At 47.5% G+C, this 22,780-nt stretch overlaps 1 protein-coding gene and 1 pseudogene across 1 annotated transcript in view; one reads left to right on the top strand and one right to left on the bottom strand.

Annotated features, from left to right (window-relative positions):
• Positions 1-22,780, top strand: part of CEP192 (centrosomal protein 192) — a 1,919,503-nt gene that overhangs the window by 394,816 nt on the left and 1,501,907 nt on the right. The gene's annotated exons all lie outside the window — the stretch shown is intronic.
• LOC147723963 (small ribosomal subunit protein uS3mA pseudogene) lies at positions 10,853-11,588 on the bottom strand (annotated as a pseudogene).

Here is a 22,780-nt window from a genome sequence, read left to right as displayed (position 1 = left end):
GTCTGACGCCTGGGGATATTCTAAGGTAAGGAATCGATCACTAATGTCTCTTACAGATATATTGTTACACAACTAGTAACTTGTGCTATAAAAGGCTTGTGATTGGAAGGCGATTGAGATCCTTGGAGGCAAACCCACCACCTGATGGATTTCTGATTAGAAATATCAATCAGAATAACAAGTTGCTTATCGTAGGGTAATGCTCTTTTTGGCAGAAAACTCTAATTCCTAATCTCCCCCGCATTCCCATATTATGGAATGGAGACTTTTTCCATCTAGAAAGGTACCAGATTAGTGCACACTGACATGAACAATGGGTTTTTGGGCTCTGCATCCAAGGGCACATGTGGTGTACAGAAAGAAACTGACATCAGTGTACTTGGGTGGCATCTATACATGTCTCCAGCCATCAAGTTCGGGGTAGCTTGGAGACACCATAGAGCTGCATGCCGCCACCTACTGGTGCACATGGGCTAAGCTGATAATCTTTCGGATCCATTCTGGCGCCTGGGGATGCTCTAAAGGTGGGAAATAGGTGGTTAGTGTATCCACCAGAAAAGTGTTCAAGGCAGTGTGCCTTAGATATGTATACTTTGCATACTCCTGCCATCTAGTGTTGCGTCCAGATGCTTGCAAGTTGTTTTTCTTTGAAGAAGTCTTTCCTAGTCATGAGGTAAGGCGACTTCTCCTTTCGGTGATAGTGCGCATGGACATAGACTCCATTGTTACATTGTTTTTTTCCGCCATCGGGTTCGGACGTGTATTGCTGCGCTCTGGTTTGAAACCAATTTTTGGGTTCCCTTCAACACTCAATCTTCACTGCCCTCGACGGTATTGTTTCTGTATGTGTTTCCCACTCCTCTGCGTATCGTTTTGACATCGGAATGGACTTTATATCATAAGGCTTTGTGGCAGCCTTTCAGGACTAACCGCGCCTAGTCGGCTTTCCGTTGTTGGCTCGGAATCTGTTTAAATTCTGTCCTCCGTGCCACGCAAAGTATCCGTGCACTGACTCACACAAGGTGTGCAACTTGTGCTTGTCTCCGGAGCACATGGAAGAAGACTACAATGCTTGCAGATGGTTCAGATCAAAAATGACTTTGCGATCGTCTGGGCTCGACGTTGAGAGATGCAGCGTCAAAGATACGCTGGACATCTTAGTTAAATACTCTGTCATAGAAGAAATCTAGGCATCAGTGGCAGAGGAGGAGGTAGCCTTCTCCGAAGAAGACTCAGCACAGACCTTGGCACCAAGAAACTACTGCAGGGGCAAGGTGATGTGAGTACCGAAGACCCCTTGCCCCCACAAACTATTTCCGAAAAACACAAGGCTTCAGCACCACCTCTGCCTCCTGGCCATGGTCGGCACCGAGAGGACATTTCCGAAGCCCGCCTCCAGGCTTTGCACCGAAACCACCAGTCAAGCATTCCGGCTCGGTATAGAGTTGACAAAAGTCCTGCTCTGGGCCGAAACCCTCTGGTTCCAAGTACAAGTCCGGCATGGAGTTGAAATCCCCCGTGCTGAAAGCCAAGCAACCATCGGAGCTGAAACCTTCTGCACTGAAAAGCCAGCATTCGTCTGTACTGAATACTTTGGCGCTGAAACACAAAAAGACCCCTTTGGATCCAAAAGTGGACACTATTCCATTAACACCCATCTGAAGCAAAAGAGGCTTCATAATGACCCTGACACTGGCAATATTCATGTAAGAACACCTCAATGGCAAGTTTGAAGAAGAGGACACACTTACAAAGGCAAAATCTGTGGCTACAAGTTATTTTCATCTACCATGGTAACCACCTCCGTCACCATCTAAGAATCCTTTACAAATTATACCTCAAGATTCTCCTCAATCTCCTGATGATGCCGATGATGGTGGGGGGGATGAATATTCCAATTGATGCTAGTACAGATAACAGTGGATCCCCAGGTGATACTGAGCCAGACCATTACCCAGCCAAACCCACCTCCTCCAGATGACAGTGCATCACATCAGGAACTCATTGACAGGACTGCACATTTCAATGTGGTGTAGCTCCACAAAGATTCACTCGAAGAAAATGTTTTGTTTGAGACATTAGTAACTACACACAGGTCATCACAATCACTTCCAATGCTTAAGGGCATGTTGCGACATGCTGATGAAATTTGCAAAGATCCAGTCAGAGCCTGCATCTTAAGTCCTAGAGTGGACAAGAAATATAAAGCGTCTCCTACAGACCCCATTTTTATCAAAGGACAAGTTCCATTAGATTCCCTAGTCGTATCAAATGCTCATAAGAAAGCAAATTCTCAAACATCAGGATGCTCCTCCACCAGATGGTCCAAACTAATTGACGCTTCTGGCAAGTGCATAGCTGCTCAGGCAGCTAATCAATGGCGCATTGCAAATACCCAAGCCTTTTAGCCAGGTATGACAGAGCACACTGGGACGAAATGGAGCAATTGCTCCAATATCTTACAGATGAGCATAAGGCTAAGGCACAGGACTTAAAGAATGAGGTTAGGCTTGTTTCTAATTCCTCTATTTGATATGCTCTAGATGCTGCAGACACCGCAGCTAGAGAGAGTAACACCAGCATCCTGTTCAGGAGACATGCTTGTTTAAGGATTTTAGGGTTTAAACCTGATGTCCAACAATCCATCCTTAACACACCCTTTGATAAGGAGCACCTATTTGGCTCTAACATTGATCAGGTGTTAGAAAAGACACTGAAGTCGCTAAATCTATGGGAGCACTTCAGACTGCAGAGGTTCCTTTCTTCTCTCCTCATACAGAGGAGGGTCAAAAACCACATCCCAGATCAAAATACCTAGGTTTACAAAGGTAACAACCAGTTCTCTCCCTCCAGATGATTTTTCAGAGGAGGTTATAGAGGCAACAACTTTAAGGGTTGAGGTAAGGGTAACACATACCGTAACTCTCCTTCCCCCAACAAACAGCGACTTGCCCACGCTCCGCCGCCCCCCTCCCCCCTCCCCATTATACCACACCTGTGAAAGGAAGACTTCCTCAATTCCTCCCCATTTGGCAGTAAATAACATCAGACCAATTGGTGCTTGGAATTATCCAATTTATTTATTCATTTAACGGTTTTATATAGCACTGGCTAGACCCGGGGGTATCAGAGCGCTTTACAGTGCTGGAAGTGGAAAACAAATTACAAAATGTAGATTAGTACAAATATGAGCCACATGTGAGTAACGATCAATCCATAAACAGAAAAATAAACAGTACATTTTGTCAATAACAGGATTTGGATAGATGTGTCCGCGTGGAAGGCCAGTGCTTGAAGGGGGAACACGTTAGGAGGTAGGGAAAGACCGAAGAGGGGGAGGAGAAGGCATGTAGAAAAAGGCAGTGATATTATAAGGGAGCAAGTAGGAGGAGGAAAGGGAATGGGTGAAGGGGAAAGGCGGGGAGGTGAGTCAGGAATGATGTAGTGAGAAATGTTTTACCGTCCGGGGCATTTTGTGAGAATCTGAAAGGAGGCCGGAATAAGGACCCCAGTATTTGTGGAGTAGGTGACGCTTGAGATCTTTTTTGAAGCTGGCGTTTGAAGGATTGCAACATAACTCCTTGGGGAGAGTGTTCCAGTTCAAAGGAGCGAAGTCTGAGATAGAGCAAGATTGGGTGGATTTCTTGTGAACCAAGGGAGGTACCAGGATGAGGGTATTGGAGCTCCTCAAGTCTCCAGAGCAGCCTGCTTTTTGAAGTTTTTGTGAGAGATACAGTGGGGTTTGAAGATGTAAGGCTTGATGTGTAATGCACGCGTTCTTGTTGGAGGATCTGCCTTCGACGGGAAGCCATTAGAGATCTTTGAGGATAGGGGAGATGTAGTCGAACCTCTTGTAATCCGAAATAAGCCTGGCCACGCGGTTGAGGACAGACTTGATTGGGGCTAGATGGACTTTAGGTGTTCCGGCGAGTAAGGCGTTGCCATAGTCCAATTTGGAGAGGACAAGTGATTAAGCAACAGATTTAAAGTCATCAGCTGGAATAAAAAGTTAAATTTTTTTTTTGAGGTGTTGTAGGGAGTAGAGGGCGGCTTTAGCTGCGTTTTTTATGTGGGCGGAGAGGTTGATGTTTTGGTCAAGGCTTATTCTGAGAGATTCAACTGAGCTAGAGGGGGACAAGGAGCAGTTGAGGGCTTTATGGTCAGAGAACCAATTTTGGATGGGGATCTGGTTATTTTTGGGGGCAAAGAGAATGACTTCCGTTTTTTTAGGGTTGAGTTTCAAGTGGTTGTGATGGAACCATTGCTGAATCTTAAACAAGGTATCATTGAGGTGCAGAATGTCAGAATGGGATTTGATTTTATAGTAAAGTTTGGTATTATCCGCATAGAGGTGATAGTTAAAACCTGCTTGCTTTAGAATGACTGTGAGGGGCTCCATAAAGAGGTTAAATAGAGACGGAGAGAGTATAGACCCCTGGGGAACACCCAAGGAAACAGGAATAGGTTTAGAGAGGCAATTGTTGATTATAATTTGTAGGGATCTGTGCTGAAAGAAAGAGGTGAACCATTCAAGAACAGGACCATTGAAGCCAAACCGTTCCTTGAGGGTGTTGAGTAAGGTAGAGTGCTTGACAGTATGAAAAGCAGCAGAGAGGTTGAGAAGGATGAGAAGGGATACCTCCCCTTTGTCGAGGGAGTGATGGCTGTCATCAGCAATATTGAGCATCGCAGATTCAGTGCTACAGCCCTTACGAAAGCCTGACTGTAGTGTGTCCAAGAGATTAAATGAGTCGATGTGTTTGTCCAGTTAAAGCAAGGCACATTTTTCGAGGGCCTTGGATAAAAGGGGAAGATTCAAGATAGGGCGTAGATTGTTAAGGATATTAGGATCAGCATTGGAATTAAAAAAATTTTTTTTTTGCAAAGGTAAATACATTTTTATTCACAGTTGTGTTCGCTGTGGCAGGGAACGAAACACAAGTTCAGCAAAGTAGTGCACAGCATTTGTTACACAGCATCAACCTTTTACCTTTTTCTTCAATCACTTTCCCTCTTTACAGCTTTAGAAAATGCTTATAAAGCGCTAAGAGTGGCACTCCTTATTCTTTGGTACCATGAATAACATTTATTTTTTTACTTTTCATTGTTTCCATTTAAGAGGAGTTCATCAAGCTGTTCGTGTAGCTGTAAATGCTGAACTGTTGCAGATGGACATGTGGCATGCAGCTGCTTTTCACAATTCACCATGGGTTCCAAAACATCATAGATCTTTTTGTACTGGAAGAAAAGGTCTTAGGTCCTGGTCCCACTTTGAGTGGATGAAACAATTTCCTTTATATGTCATGCAACAATCAGTGTGGTGAAAAATCGAACTCCACCATTCAAACAGACGGCACAATGTGACTTTAAAGGCAAAACGTGTCTGGGCACAGTAGAACCTTACCTGGGGAATGCATCTAATTAAATGCAATGACATCAAAAAATAAAGCGTTTCATAGGCAAAATGTTGCCCTGATGGTGTCCTTCAAAAAAGGATTCCTAGTTGTCATTGGCAACACACAACACAAAAATAGGGCTGGCTCCTAAGTCAGGACATCCAAGGAGGGCAAATGCATCACCACTTAATCATGACAAGCATTTGCAATGCAATAGGTCTCGCATTAGGAAATGTAGAGCTATTGGTATTGTAAATGACAATTTTTTTATTTCTGTGTTGGTTTTGAGAATAGCTAAATTAATAACTTTGTCATTTACAATGCCAATAGTTGTAACTTTCGCAAATGTTACACCTATAGCATTTGTAATGCAATATGTGTTGTATTTACGTGACTTAGATGTATTGCTATTACAAATAACAATGGCTTTTATATTTTTTTAAATAATTAATACTTAAATGAAAGTTATTGTAATTTAAAATAGCAATAGCTTAAACTTTTGTAAATAACTTTTGTGAAGATTGTGTTAAGTGTATTTTATTGGGACGAAAATCCAAGAACAGAAGTGAAATATTAACATCTTTTTGTGACATTTGAAATAAAGTTTGAGACCTTGAGAGAACTGAGGGCGATAGATAGAGTGAGGGCGATAGATGGAGTGAGGGCGATGGATGGAGTGAGGGCGATGGATGGAGTGAGGGCGATGGATGGAGTGAGGGCGATGGATGGAGTGAGGGCGATGGATGGAGTGAGGGCGATGGATGGAGTGAGGGCGATGGATGGAGTGAGTGAGGGCGATGGATGGAGTGAGTGAGGGCGATGGATGGAGTGAGTGAGGGCGATGGATGGAGTGAGTGAGGGCGATGGATGGAGTGAGTGAGGGCGATGGATGGAGTGAGTGAGGGCGATGGATGGAGTGAGTGAGGGCGATGGATGGAGGGAGTGAGGGCGATGGATGGAGGGAGTGAGGGCGATGGATGGATGGAGGGAGTGAGGGCGATGGATGGAGGGAGTGAGGGCGATGGATGGAGGGAGTGAGGGCGATGGATGGAGGGAGTGAGGGCGATGGATGGAGGGAGTGAGGGCGATGGATGGAGGGAGTGAGGGCGATGGATGGAGGGAGTGAGGGCGATGGATGGATGGAGTGAGGGCGATGGATGGAGGGAGTGAGGGCGATGGATGGAGGGAGTGAGGGCGATGGATGGAGGGAGTGAGGGCGATGGATGGAGGGAGTGAGGGCGATGGATGGAGGGAGTGAGGGCGATGGATGGAGGGAGTGAGGGCGATGGATGGAGGGAGTGAGGGCGATGGATGGAGGGAGTGAGGGCGATGGATGGAGGGAGTGAGGGCGATGGATGGAGGGAGTGAGGGCGATGGATGGAGGGAGTGAGGGCGATGGATGGATGGAGTGAGTGAGTGAGTGAGTGAGGGCGATGGATGGATGGATGGATGGATGGAGTGAGTGAGTGAGGGCGATGGATGGATGGATGGAGTGAGTGAGTGAGTGAGGGCGATGGATGGATGGATGGAGTGAGTGAGTGAGTGAGGGCGATGGATGGATGGAGTGAGGGCGATGGATGGATGGATGGATGGATGGAGTGAGGGCGATGGATGGATGGATGGATGGATGGATGGATGGATGGATGGAGTGAGGGATGGATGGAGTGAGGGCGATGGATGGATGGATGGAGTGAGGGCGATGGATGGATGGATGGAGTGAGGGCGATGGATGGATGGATGGATGGATGGAGTGAGGGCGATGGATGGATGGATGGATGGATGGATGGAGTGAGGGCGATGGATGGATGGATGGATGGATGGAGTGAGGGCGGGGGATGGAGTGATGGAGGGGGATGGAGTGAGGGCGGGGGATGGAGTGAGGGCGGGGGATGGATGGATGGATGGATGGAGGGGGATGGATGGATAGATGGAGGGATGGATGGATGGATGGATGGAGGGAGGGAGGGAGGGAGATGGATGGAGGGAGGGAGGGATGGAGGGGGATGGATGGATGGATGGATGGAGGGATGGAGGGAGGGAGGGAGGGAGGGGGGTGGATGGAGGGAGGGAGGGAGGGAGGGAGGGGGGTGGATGGAGGGAGGGAGGGAGGGGGATGGAGGGATGGAGGGAGGGAGGGAGGGGGAGGGAGGGAGGGGATGGATGGAGGGATGGAGGGAGGGAGGGAGGGAGGGAGGGATGGAGGGAGGGAGGGAGGGAGGGATGGATGGATGGATGGATGGATGGATGGAGGGGGATGGATGGATGGATGGATGGATGGATGGATGGAGGGGGAGGGAGGGAGGGATGGATGGATGGATGGATGGATGGATGGAGGGGGATGGAGGGGGATAGATGGATGGATGGATGGAGGGGGATGGATGGATGGAGGGAGGGAGGGGGATGGAGGGATGGAGGGATGGAGGGTTGGAGGGATGGAGGGTTGGAGGGATGGAGGGATGGATGGATGGAGGGAGGGAGGGGGATGGAAAGTGCCTATAGATTAACCCATCAGAAACATAAACACCTAATAAATAATGATGCCTGATTATTGAAAAGGAAGAGACCAAGATATTAGATTTGTGCAAATACAATAAACAGAAGCAAGACAGTGAAGGGGCAGGAGCGAGTGAGACTGAAACAGAGGAAGAGTGGAGAGGCCAAGACAGGGCAGACATGGCTTTGGCGGCGATGGGACTGCGTTATTACAGGGAACGTCTCAGCACCAGCTTCTGCACGATCAAGGTACTTGTGAAGTACTCGATAAACACTGCTAAGCTCCAAGTAATAGACCTGCTGAGATAGGTTTACTGTCTTAAGTGTGAGCTAAGAAATTGTGTCCTAGTGCGTAAATCTGAATCCTCCCCCCCCCAAAAAAAAGGCTGCAGAGCAGAACTAGAAGATCCCATATCCTCAGCATGCAGACTCTGATAGCGAGAGTACATGTTCACTCTAAGCTAGTTACATAACAGATCACCACCCAGCAGTTCACCTCTTTCAGACACCAACAACAAATGCAGGCGCCCTCGCCAAGGACAGACTATATGAACACAAGTGGAATGGAAAGAGGTCAGTAAATTCAGTCACAAGAACATACCCACAGACGACGGGCTATGAAGAAAACATGAAAGGGCACGAGAAGACAGGCTCTGCAGTCACGTGACAGCTGATGGCGGATAGGTTAGTAGCTAGCGGCTCCAAGAGCCACTGCCAAGAGGGAACGAAAAAGCTCGTTTTAAATATTCAATTATTATCGTGTCATCCCTGTGACCGAGTATGCATGAATGGGTCATAAAAAATGAAAAAGCGGAGTCTCTGGTAAAGCTAACATTGGGCCGGGACTTGCATACCTTTCTTTCTCCCGTGCAGACAGCAATTTGACGCTTTAGAGCATGTGCCTCCTGCATCAACCCTCAGTGGCTGTGTGCAGTTTCCAGGCTGAACTGCACCATTTCATATGGGTTGGGGATCGCTCGCTGAATTTCACCTGAGCTTCGTGTGCGTCTGGTGTTTCCTTTAAGAACCATGTACTGGGACACGAAGTAAGATGACTGCCATGCATACACATTATATAGTTATTTGTGAACAAGCACTAATAAAGCCTATGAGATCTATTGGCTTTGGCAGTGATTTCAGCCATGGTGACAGCTGCGTGGCTTCTGTTCAGCATGATAGCAAATAATTATTTTAAAAGTGCTATGACGCAGCCGGCACTAATGCGCGTAAGAAGAGCCACTGCCAAGAGGGAACGAAAAAGCTCGTTTTAAATATTCAATTATTATCGTGTCATCCCTGTGACCGAGTATGCATGAATGGGTCATAAAAAATGAAAAAGCGGAGTCTCTGGTAAAGCTAACATTGGGCCGGGACTTGCATACCTTTCTTTCTCCCGTGCAGACAGCAATTTGACGCTTTAGAGCATGTGCCTCCTGCATCAACCCTCAGTGGCTGTGTGCAGTTTCCAGGCTGAACTGCACCATTTCATATGGGTTGGGGATCGCTCGCTGAATTTCACCTGAGCTTCGTGTGCGTCTGGTGTTTCCTTTAAGAACCATGTACTGGGACACGAAGTAAGATGACTGCCATGCATACACATTATATAGTTATTTGTGAACAAGCACTAATAAAGCCTATGAGATCTATTGGCTTTGGCAGTGATTTCAGCCATGGTGACAGCTGCGTGGCTTCTGTTCAGCATGATAGCAAATAATTATTTTAAAAGTGCTATGACGCAGCCGGCACTAATGCGCGTAATAGATGGGTGATAAGTCAATAGACAGAGAGAAAAGGAAAGGAGAGAGGATGTGGATGGGGATAGGACATGTGAGAGGCAATGGGTAACCATACTGAAAAAAGGGGGGTGACTAGGGAAGCAAAAGGACAAAGAGTGGGCCGGAGGAGCTCGGGCAGCAAACGGGGGATGGGTGGTAGGAGATGAGGCAGCCAGTTAAAAACAGAGTTGGTTGGAGAGGGAGAAGCAAGCTGACAACGTACGGTAAGTATCGAAAAGCAAGCGGACAATGGAGGGTGGGCGGACAGATATGGGACAGCAACATTGCAAGACAAAGGGAAGAAGGAGGGTAAACAATCACACAGCACGGGCAGCAAGCATTGCCCCCTCGCGTTTCTTCACACAATGGCACCAGTAACCATTTACTCACACTTTCCTGCTGACTGTCAAGAAATATTTGCAAATCCGTGCTTCTTAACTCAGCGGGAAAGGCGCGTGGCTTCCTTGCCTCTCCATGCCAAGAGGCAAAGGGAAATGGGCACCGTCCTTAACATCAGCAGCTGATGTGGCATGTTTTCAAAAACGTGACACCCCGAGTCAAAGGAAAACACGATGATTTATCGTGGTCGGAAAAAATTCCCGATGTGCAGGGTTGCTATCGGAGACACGCATTGGCCGTGTGACATCGCGGAAGTCAGAAATCCTTCGTTGAGATGTGGGCGGGGCCTGCAAAAGAAACAGGAAGGAACCGCCGGGAGAACGTCCGGAACCCTGAATGCTGAAGTCCCGCCCCACCAGAGGGAACGGGCGAAGACTGCATGGCACCAGAGGCTCCCGAGTGCTGAGGAGACGCGCAAGGACCGAGCCGGTAAGTGAGAGCTTGCAGGCTGTGTGAACACAAGTTGCGTGCACTTGCTTGGGGAGGGGGGGGCGCGCCTGTGTGTGTGTGTGCGTGCGAGGGTGTATGTGTGTGTGTGTGCGCATGCGTGAGTGTGTGTGCGATTGAGAGAGGTTGATTTGCTGTGAATGTGGGACAGGAGATGTGCACGGCGCCAGGCTGGGCATGCACGCCCACGAGGTGAATTCGCCGAGGGCATGCGCGTGCACATCCCCTGTCTCAGATTCCCAGAAAGTGGCCAACAATAGATACTTCGCTGGACGCAATGCTTCGCATTGCTGCACCAGCTCGACCTAAAAAGAAAACAAAGTTCATACCAGTATATGAACCTTGAAATCCCATGTTTTCAAGGGCAATCTTGAAGGCGAGTAGCTTAGTTTGTAGGGTAAGTTCTTCCATGTCCTAAAATGCATTACACAAGATGCAATACCAATGACCATTTTACTTAATCTGGGAGTATTTGCAAAAACCTTCTGAAAAAGGTTTTCCAGACACTGATCAAGCATTTCAAATCAACATACTTCACGTCAACACTTCAGCTTCTGAACAAAAACAGCTGTATTTACAAATACTTATAGATGACTTTCTCATCCACAGTCTGCACCTCCATTTTTACTGGACACTTGTAGAGGTAGGAAAGCAGTGTCTCTGTGTATCCAATTAGGAAGTAGAACTTCTGAGGTGGTATCTTCGGAATAAAGACCAGACAGATGAGGATAAGATTGGCCTGACGCTTTATCACAATCTCATTGGCTAGGCAGCCATGAAAAGTCCCAAATATGAACCTGCGGATGAAAACCTCCTCAACAGTTCCTTCAGCAGCTCCTCCTTCTCCATCGAGGTTACTGGTGTGATGAGATAGCCAGCCTTTTCAGTGAGCAATATAGTGAGGAGCGTGAGCTTCTTCGTAAGTTACCGGTTTGTCTCCTTTTCCAACCCGCACACGAGCAGCTAGATTCTTTAGGCACACAGCAGTGGTCTGGATATTCCGGCTGCTTTCTAAGACCAAAGGGAATCTTCTTGACGTCTACAACAAACAACCAATTGTGCGTATATTCAGCATCATGCCCGTAGCTGTTCTTGGCACTAATGTTACTTCAGCATTGGAATTTATGAGGATGGGAGAGATTTAGCCGAGCTGGAGGTAGATGGGGACGCAGCCAGTGGCTAAGGAGGAGTTGATGGAAGTCCAATAAGGCGCAATGATGTGCTTTAAATCTTGAACGAGGTTGGCGGGGAGCATGTCAAAGGTGTGAAAGAAGGGTTTAAGTTTAGTGATGATGTTGAGGACTTCTCGCACGATAACTGGGCCAAGCCAAGATGCGTTATTTTTCAGCTGTAGGCAGGACGGGAAATGTTCAAGGGGGCACTGGAGTGCTGGAGAGGGATAGTCCGGAATGGGTGAAGGAGTCAGAGGAGACTTGGGTGGGAGGACATAGAGTGGACATGAGCTCTGTGGTGGGGGGGGGATAAAGCAAAGGATAGTTCAATCTTGGCAATTTTCTTAGAAAAGAAGGAAGCAATTTCCTCACATCGTTTGATAGAGGCAGTCGGTTTGGGAGGGGCAGAAGCGGTTTGATTTTTTATAATGCTAAATAGTTCCCTGGGTCTATTCCTGGCTTGGTCAAGCTGAGCACGGAAGAAGGAGCCCTTTTCATTGAAGATGTTTTTTATAATTGCCCCAACAGTTCTGAGGAGGACAAGATTACGAGGGAGGGATGATGTCTCAAAGTGCGTTCGGTTATTCTGAGCGAGCGTCTCTCACTGTTGTGATCAGCGTTGAACCAGGATTTGGAGGGAATTTTTGGGGGGATTTTAATTTGGCCGGGGCAATTTTGTCAAGGACCTCAATGATGGCTTTATTGTAGTGGTCAGTAAGGTCATTAGAATTTAGTGAGGGAGGGGGAAGTTGGAGTTTTGCTTTGAGTTTATACTCCAGATCACCCAGAGGAATCAGGTGAAGGTTTCTGGTTAATTTCTTATGTTTAATGTTTATGGGGAAAGGAGATGAGCAGCGCTGTTGATCAAGAAGAGGATGAGGTGATGGTCAGACCAATCAATCGGGACAATTTTCGAAAGGGAAGCCAGGTCATTGCTAGTAATGATAGCATCAGGAGTTGCCCCTTTGGAATGCGTAGGTGCATGACAAAATTGCGTCTAGTCTGTAACGTCCAGGAGGTCATTGAGGGAGCTAACCGAGGGATCACCAGGGGGCTGGTAAATGTTATGCAGCCAATGAGAAGGGGCCCCCTGAACTTTTAGATTGGCTCCCATGTATTCGAAGGAGGTTTGGTCAGAATTCTTGGTAAGGGTGAGTGGCAGTTCATTTTTATAAATAATGGCTAGTCCCCCAGCCACCCCCCAAATTTTATCAAGTCTATCTTTTCTGAGAATAGAGTAACCAGAGTGGGAGCGCATATCAAGAATAGAGGAGGAGTGAGCCTTGAGCCAGGTTTCGGTAAAGAAAGCAATGTCGATAGCTTTACTAAGTATAGTTTCCGATATTTCTATTGCATGTCGAGCAGCCTGTTGGACCTGGCACCAATGGCGTGGGTCTCCCTTCCATTTTTACTGTTGTCTCATGTATTTTTGCTGGTGTTAGATGCTTTCGGGGCTGTGCCATTGCTATCCAGGGCCACAGTGCAAGTGCTCCCTATTGTAAATTGATGCATTAATCAGTGGTTCCATGTTTGGCTATTTGGTTTACTTGTCAGACCCTAGTCTAGTGCACTGAGAGTGCCCAGGGCGTGTTAATCCAAATGCTGCTGGTGGGCCTGCAGCACTGGTTGTGCCACCCACATAAGCAGCCTTGTAAAATGTCTCTAAGGTCTGCCATTACAGAGCCTGCGTGCAGCCTGGTACTGTGAAAAAAAGTGAGCCCAAAATCTGGGTTCGGAGACCCGTCTTGTGTTATGGCTAAACACAAAATAATATTTAGTGTAGCCAAAAAACAGAAAGAAAAAATTTCTTTCTTGAGTCCCCTCACTCACCGGAGTTTCCTCATGGTGACATGCTTCATCATTGGGGCCATCCCAGTTCTCTACGAAAAGGGGCGTGCTACGACTTGCAAACTACGTAGGAGCACTTTAGTTGTGAAGGACTATGTGTGGTGCAAAAAAAGTGTAGTGGGTGAGTAAGTGAATTTTAAAAATACCGTGCTAGTGGGCCTCAATAATTTATTCTGCTCCTAAGTTGGTATATTAAAAATGGGGTTTATACTGTGGACCGACGGACTATGAAGGTAGGTTCAGTATATGGCCAACATGTTTCACGCTACCCCTGGCGTTTCTTCAGGACCATACAGGGACCAGCCCTGTATATGCCACTCCTAGAAACCTAAATCAAGGTTAAGGATTGATTAATGTAAATAGAGTATTTACAATGGTGAAAGCTGCTCAATATAAACACATGCGTGGTTCAAAATACATACGCGGTAGCTTACTGACGTATGTATTGCTCATTGAAGAACATTTGTGGGTGCTTAATAGCACTTCATGGTCTCAGAGGGGTGGTGTCGCTTCGGTGGAAGCAATGTTCCTGATCAGCAACGCCGCACGGTATTACCTAGCTGCTGCCCCCTCGGACCCATCGGACCCTCGGACCCATCGAACGTCAGTAAGCTACCGCGTAAGGAATCGGCGGCAAGACAACGCCTCTATCAGATACATCGTTACCTAAGGTAAGTAACTTATGCTTCAAGAAAAAAAAAATCACTTTAACTTAATTATCTTACCTCTGAGCTGAAGTTCACCATGTTGTCCCTGCATGAAGCCAGCGCCGATAAGTTCCAGTAGAGCAGCAAGTACCCTGCCTTCTCCTTTTTTATAGCGTCTTGAATCTTGAAACTTGTTGGCTTGACTTTTGACTGCTTTTTTTGTGGCGGTACAGGGTTGACAACAAAGGGTGATGGGGAAGGAGGTGGGTTGGCGGACAGGGCAAGCAACAACTAGGGTAGACCTGATAAGCAACCATACAGGAGGAGTTGAGGGCAGGACAAGGAACAGTGCGTGAGGGGGTAGAGCGTAATGGGTGCAAGCAAAAGGGGAAAAAAAGTAGAGTGAAAGCAGCTAACAGTTGAATGGCACTGGGCAAGGTAAGCAGTGCTTGGGACGTCTATCAGGGTAGGGGATGAACATAAGAAGTGAAACCAGCACTCGCTGAACATAGACGTAAGGAAATGAGTGAAAATGAAGTAAAAAAAATGTCTGGCAAGCGACTGTGCTGTTTCAGGGGAGTCCTAAATTGGGGGTGGGGGGGTAGGGAAGAGGGGGTAGAGTGGTAGTGGTGAAGGTGCCTATCCAAACATAACATATGATATAAAACGACTCTAGGAAGGTGGGATTCTTCTGCATGGTTACCCCCTCTTTTTGCTTGGTGCTGTGATAATTCCTCGCTAGTCTGACTAGTTTCTTGCTAATCAGGACCCCAGTCTCTGTGCTTTCTCCCCTAAATTGGTATGGTAAGTACTTGGGTACATCCCAGATTGGACACTGGTGTACGCTTATCACCCTAGCATATGGTACTGAGGTACCCAGGGCATAGGTACACCAGGGGCCCCCATGGGCTGAAGCATGTAGTATGCCACCCATGAGGGGCCACTCAAACTGCAACTACAGGCCTGCCATTGCAGCCTCTGTAAGCTGATGCTAGCACCAACTTACGAAAGATGTGCGTTTCCCTATATCTAAGGTCACTGCACTTAAAACCTATGTCACCCCCTAAAGCAAGCATTTTCAATCCTGAAGACACGGTGCTCAGTTATAAGTGTGAGGGTACCCCTGCATGAGCAGGACATCCCTATAACCTTTGGTGTCTACTCTACCTGGTTGTACGTGCATCAGCCATTACGATACATAGTGGCCCTGCGTCATTATGTAATGACCACCTCTAAACTGGCTGTAACAAACCCGGTCATTTTTGTTATCAAACATGTTGGAATCATACCCCCACACCGCAAACTGTGTGGGGGGTATGTTTCCATGCACTGTAAAGCTCTTCCTGGAGGCCCTCAGTGCACCCGGTACCAGTCTTATAGACCTGGACAGCACAACATGGATGCTGCCAGCCAGATACACATTTCTGCCCTCCTGCTGCTGATCCATGCACGAGCAGGGGAAGGCAGAACAATAGGTATCCTGTCACAGGGAGGTGTGACCACCTTCCAGACAGGTTTTAGTGTATTGGGACAGGGTGGGGTGCTGGCCAGCGCCACTTAGTCTGCTTGAAGTGCACATTAGGTGCCCTCCCAGCATAGTCCAGTTCAAACCAGCTCAGGACGCTGTTGGCACCCGCTCTGGCGCGAAACTGGGCAAAGGTCATGAGAGTATCCTTCCCACTGTCCGACCCCTCCCCTGTGAGGGAACCTTGAATCATCCCAACCTTTTACTAAGGGTACTTAAGGGCTTACCTGTGGGTGGGTCCCTCGATTTGTTGTGGGACAAGATTCATTACAAGACACCATCTTTCAAAAGACATTGGGGGCATATCCTTGAGCCCTGTCACTTACCCCTGATACCGGACTCGCCTTCCTTCCTGCCCGGGTGCTCCCGCTGCCTCGTGTACCATCTCTAGCGTCCGCCGAGCGGAGGACTCGGTTACCCAGCGACCCCTGCGGCGGCGCCACCAGAAGCCGTCATTCTAGGCGCCTGGAGGCGCTTAAAGCTCGGGCTCCCTCGCAACGTGGGACACGAGCGGGACGCCGGGCGAAGCCCGGGCAAAGGGCGGGCCCTCTTAGGCTCTCGGAGGCCGGGCTATCCCCCTTTTGGTTCATTTGTTGTACGGACTTATTCCTGGAAAAGGTCAGTTATTGTTATATGTATCTGGGCTTGGCCCCACTCCAATAATATAGCCTACTTAATTGTGCCGCTCATAATAGCGTGGGTAGTGTCAAGTATAGGCCCGTAAACATCTATTTTCCAACTGTGTTTCGGGGATCCATTCTCAGTGTTTACTTAGTAACATGTCTACTACTACCCCCATAGTAACATCCCAAGTAGGTGGAGGAGATAAACAAGGGACACTAGATAATTTTCTCATCAGGGCTACTGTAGCATCCGATAGAGAGACAGCACTTGCTGAACGAAGAGCTAAAAGGCATCGCTCTATCGAGCTAATTAAAAACAAACGCTCCTCACTGGGCTCGCTGCAGCAAGCTATGTCTTCGATACCTAGTGTGCAGGAAGAAAGTGCGGGATTAGACACATTGCTTGGAGAAAGTATTCCCTTACTTCTTCAAGATATTACTCCCCCTCCTGACTATAACAACGACCCGCTTATAAATTTTACTGTCTCCTCAGATAACTTGACTCGGGAAACTGACATCTTGGTTGATATTTCAACACCACAAGCAGAGCATGTTAAAAAATGTCACAAACCCCGTAAAAACTTACGACAACATGGCCCTCCACCAAAAAGAAGAAGAAAGGGGGGGAGAAGACCACAGGAAATTAAGATCAATACAATAGATTTACCCAAAACTAAGAGTTTACTTTCTAATGTTCCTACTCCTTTAGTGTCAGGGATCGACTCACCTCTCCCTCTGACTGATCCCCTGATAGTTTCTTCCAGTGATGATTTAATGGGTAACTTAGAAAAGCTAATTAGATCATTTATATTGCCTTTAGTAGCAAGGTTGCAAAAAATAGCCCAGCAACTGGAATACCTAGAACAGGCAATTGATGTAATTAAAGAAGGAGTTCAGATAACCCCGGCACCACCATCAGTTCCCATTAGTATTAGCACTGTTTCTCTCACAATTGTAACTGATCAAACAGTAACAAAACCTAAGACCAAATCCATAAAAAATTAATTCAGAAACCCCCAAAATCAATACCCACAGGAAAATCTCTGCAAAAGACAACCAACACCGTAAAGGGGACACAGGCAGGACCTAAACCTAACCTCCAGGAAAAATCTATAACTAATTCCCTAAAAAATCCCTCTGCAAATAATGAACGGGAAGACTTACCAAGGCCACCCTACTCAAAGAGATTTAAAGTAGACCTACCCCCAGAAGCAGCCCCACTAGTGGTAGTCCTCACTGGAGTTCCGGCTCTGGAAGATGGCAAAAATGAGAACCACACACAATTAAAAAATAAAGTCATATTTTGGCTCAGGAAGAACCAACCTCTATCCCCCCGCACCCCCCCTCCAATATGAACGGTGAAATTTTATATGCTAGACGTCTCCCTTGGCTTGGCCCAAGCATAAAAAACATCACAGGGGATATAATTATAATAAACTTTAGAGACGCTAGGGCAGTCGGATACATTTTAGAATGGTTTCCCCACGAGGACAGCAATGCTATTACAGCTCGCGATCTGACCTATTTTTACCCCAGGAACTTGATAACCTCCCCTTCCAATTTTAGGCTGCCATCTAAACACTATGACGACTACACAACACTAGTACCCCGGCGAGAGGAGGGCTATTATGGGCCTCAATTAAATTATCGACCTGATCACTTTGGTTCCTTCTCACGATTCCAGGATGTCTGCCCTAGACCTTTACCCATACCCCCTATCGATAACTACAGACCCCCACTCCACTTTCAAAATGATTACTTCAGGCCCCCAGGTACTCAATATCCTCCATTATGGGTAAATTTTCAAAGACAGGATTACAATTTACAACATAAACTGTCTACTAGGCCATTCCTGATCCCCACTCATAACCGATTTAACATTCTGTCAGAATAGTCGACCTAGAATGACTGAGAAATATCCCTATTCCCGAGGATAACTCTAACCTGCACCCTACTGATAATTTGACTGTAGATAATAAAGCACCAATATTGGTGGATTCTGGTGGTAGTACCGCGTCCTCTAGTGAGTGTCAAACAAATGTTCTGGATAACAGTATTCTTACTGTAGGGACCGGGACTTCTTCAAAAGACCCCTCACCGGTGTCGAGGGTCAAACCTGTAAAAACTCATACCTATTCCAACCAGTCACATTCTTCGTCTAACGCCCTATCAATTAGTTCTCAGACTCTTTGCATTACATTTTGGAATATAGCAGGTTTGCGCTCTAAAGCTGACCAACCTAACTGGCTAGATAAAATCAGAAACTATAATATAATATGCTGCCAGGAAACATGGTCGGTATCTGCTATTCACCTTCAGGGGTATAGACTGTATAATTCGAGCGCACGTCCTTCTCCCTGTGGTAGACCTAAGGGTGGCCTATCGATATATGTATCCAATACCCTCCCATTAAAGTATATTGTGGAACTAGCATCCGAAGAGAACTATCAGATACTTAAGTTTACAATGTTCCAAGGGCATATACATTTTCTAGTAAATTTTTATAATAATTTGTCATTATCAGACTTTCGTATGGTTCTAAAAAGATTAATCCTCGTCCTGGATTAGTATAAAAAAAAACGTCCCTCTTTGATCTTAAAACTGATCTGGGGAGGTTGATTTTAACATTACTCTATGTAAAGAGTTTAAAAATCCAAGTTGTGGTATTACTGATGAGGGAGGAAGACCACTGACACATTTTGCCCATTCTAGCGTTGGGAACATTTTAAACGAAGCGTACTTTTCCCTAGGATTGGGGTTCGCAAATGAATTAGCTGACCCGCCAATTGATTTTTCCACCACTTTTCATGGCAGGGGTTGTCAAAGTATAATTGACTTTATCCTGATCTCCAACTCAATGAAGGATGAGTTACTGTCATTTTTAACTGGAGATGACATTAGTAGCGGCCATTTCCCTAACAGTGTCACTATGTTAACCCCTTCCAGGCTCATGACGAGCTGGGCTCGTCATGGTGTAGCCTCCTCAAACACTGATGACGAGCCCAGCTCGTCATGAACAATGGGTTTTACAAAATATCAGCATGGGTGCAGAATTCCACTAGCACGCATGTGGTTAATGCAACCAGCACGGAATGCTTCTGGTAACCATGGACTATTAACCCAAAAGGCGATAAGTATAGACAAAATAAATGGCTACTCGGTTAAATGGACCAAAGTAGATCCGGATGCCACTACAACCGCGGTCATTACCAAAGCCTACCCTATGTTAGAAACCTGTCTAAACCCCGATTCCCCGGCTGAACACATCCTGACTAGTTTCATAACTATTACTAAGGTAATTAGTAAAGAGCTTCAACGTAAACAAAAACAGACACCCCAACATGACAAAGGGTGGTTCAACACTGCCTGCCGCAAGGCACTATCAAACTTAAAAAAGGCCCTATGCAACCCTGTGAGGGACAAACAAGAAATTAGGAAGTTGAGGAAGCGGTATAACTTGGCCAAAAAAGAATGTATGAAAGAAAGGAAAAAAGCTCTGTGGGAGAAGCTCTTTGAGAGCTGCAATAGAAAGGACAGCGAAATTTTTTGGAAGGTCGTTAATTCACCGTTCCTAAATGAGGGGAACACCAGACCCACCATTGAAGTGGCAATTACAGCAGAGGGATGGGTCTCTAACTTCTACAAAATATTTACAGCTGAAGGTGTTTATTCGAATGTACGTGGAGAGGATACTATCATCCCCTCTCCACCCTATCCCATTGAACTATCCTTTACCCACGCCGAAGTAATTAACGCTCTGACATCCTCTAAGTCTGGTAAAGCCCCCGAGCCGGACGGCGTACCCCTGGATATATACAGGCACACTCAGGAACTTTGGACGCCAGTGCTGACCCGAGTAATTGAAGCAGCTTTAAAAGGAGGTCTTTTAAAATCCTGGTCAAACTCTATCCTGCTGCCTATCCTCAAGAAGGGTGATCGAAATAACCCAGCATGCTACAGGCCCATCTAACTCCTGGATTCTCTCGGCAAAGTTGCCGGCCGTCTGGTGTTAGACAGAATGCGGGCCTGGTCTGAGGATAACAACATTATGACAGACCTACAATGCGGGTTCCGGGAGGGACTGGGTACTGTGGAGCAGGCGTTAAATCTCTCGCTACTTATCGGGAAATACACCCAGGCCAAGAAAGGCAGTCTCCATCTAGTCTACGTTGACTTGACCGCAGCCTGTTATGTTATGTTATTTATTCTTTTGTATAGCGCAACGGTTACTCAAAAAGAGTGTCCCGGCGCTTTAGGTAAGGAGAACAGATTTCAGAATAACACAACACAGTTAAAAGAGGTTAAAAGGCAAACAGAACAAAAAAGAGGAACTACTAGCAAACCTATTGGGAAAACAGCCAGGTTTTGAGACCTCTTCTAAAATCAAGGAGCGTAGTGGCCCCCAGCAATGGGAGCGGTAATGAATTCCACATCTGTGGGGCCAACAGACTGAAAGAGCGGCCCCCGAGGCGAGCCCTCTTCACACGCGGAACAGCCGCCAAAAGTAGAGATTCCGACCTCAGCGAGCGAGCCGGGTGGTAAAAGGTCAGTCTCTTTTGGAGATGTTTTGCTCCCACAGCATGGAGCGCCTTGTAGGCCAAAGTCAGAGCCTTAAAGGCGATCCGTTTGCGGATGGGTAGCCAGTGTAGCGTCACCAACAACCCAGAGACGCTGGTGCGTCTACTTAGGCCAAAGATGGCCCTGGCCGCCGCGTTCTGTGCAACTTGAAGCCTCTGCAGCAGGTACTCTGGCAGGCCCAGGTAAAGAATGTTGGCATAATCCAACCTGGAGCCAATCAGAGCCTGCACAGTCAGCCTCCTGTGCTCCTCGGACAAGAGGGGCAAAAACCTCCGCAACATTTTTAAAAGGCCGAAGCAGGTGCCTGTCACCCCCAGGATCTGGGCTTTCATCGTCAGCCCCTTGTCCATCTTAACCCCCAAGTTTTTAGCCATGGGAGAAGAGCCGGACGGAGGGAACATGTCGATGGGCCACCAGGCCTGCCAGCTAGGCTCCGTATCGCACCCGAAGAAGAGTACCTCAGATTTGTCAGAATTGCACTTGAGGCTGTTCAGTTGGAACCATGAGAACACAGCCCCAAGGCAATTCTGGATACTCTCCCCGTCAAAGTCAGCCCCTCTCTCGCAAGAGAAGAGGAGCTGGGTGTCGTCGGCATACGACACGATCCGGGCACCAAATGACTCCGCCACCGCCGCCAAAGGGGTCATAAAGATGTTAAAAAGGGTCGGGCTCAGTATAGAGCCCTGAGGGACCCCGACTCCCAAAGGCGGCATTACAGCGGTGTCAGATGATGTCCAGATCGTTTGCCGGCGGCCGGCTAAAAAAGATGAAAACCATCTGAGCACCGTCCCCCGCAGACCAATCTCAAAGAGTCTTGCGAGCAGGCCCTCATGGGGGACGGTGTCAAAAGCCGCCGACAAATCCAACAACACCAGCATGACTTTGCCCCCGGTATCCAACACCCCTTTAATGGTTTCAGAAACCTCAAGGAGCGCGGTCTCGGTGCTACGATTTGAACGGAAGCCCGACTGGGAGTCATGTAAGATCTCATGGGACTCCAGAAAATTGGAGAGCACCGACTGAACGTGCTTCTCCAGGATTTTTACAAGGGCCGGCAGCAGCGAAATTGGCCTATAATTGGCTGGAGCTTTCGGGTCAAGTCCCGGCTTTTTAAGCAACGGGATGACCATTGCCTGCTTCCACACTGGCGGCACCACTCCCAGACTCAACGAAAGGTTGAGAAGAGGGTGCGCCAGTGGATTAACCACCTCCGCCAATTTACCCAGGAGCTTGGCAGGGCAGGGGTCAAGCGGAGACCCAGATTTTAAATTGCCCATAAGCGCTAGGGAAGCGGAGGCTGGCAGAGATAGAAACTCAGCCAATATGGCGCCCTGCATAACTGGGGGAGGCGTACCCGCCTCGGGCATTGGCAATGTAACCGGTCCACCAGATAGAAAGGAGTCCTGGATGAGTTTGATCTTGCCTGTAAAAAAACAAGCAAGATCCGCCGCCCAGGATTCTGCGGGCCCCTCTTCCAAAGCGGTGGTCTGAGGTGAGATGAATTCTCGAACAATGGTAAAGATCTCCTTACTGGAGTTAGATGCTGCTTCAATTCTCCCCGCAAGATAAGCTTTCTTTTCGAGGCGGATGTCCCGGTGGTAAGCTTTAACCACGGCCTTGTAGGCAGACCTGTCCTTGCTGTCATAATGTGCCCGCCAGGCCCTTTCGGCTATCTTGCACTGCTGCCGCGTAGCCCACAGTGCAGTGGTAAACCAAGGGGCCGAGACCCGCTTAGATGTCAGGCGGGGGGGCAAAATTGGGGCCAGGTCATTGAGCCTCTCCGTCAGCCATTCTTGCAAGGACTCCAAGTCTCTCTCTAGCTCGCCAGACAGAGGGCAAGGGTGAGTCACAGCAGCCTGAGCCAGCATCTCAGGGGT

This window comes from Lissotriton vulgaris, chromosome 4_1 (assembly GCF_964263255.1).
Source record: "Lissotriton vulgaris chromosome 4_1, aLisVul1.2, whole genome shotgun sequence".
In the NCBI taxonomy this organism is placed as follows: Eukaryota; Metazoa; Chordata; class Amphibia; order Caudata; family Salamandridae; genus Lissotriton; species Lissotriton vulgaris.
Note: the sequence above shows the minus strand (reverse complement) of the source record. Positions and strands in the feature narration are given on the sequence as shown.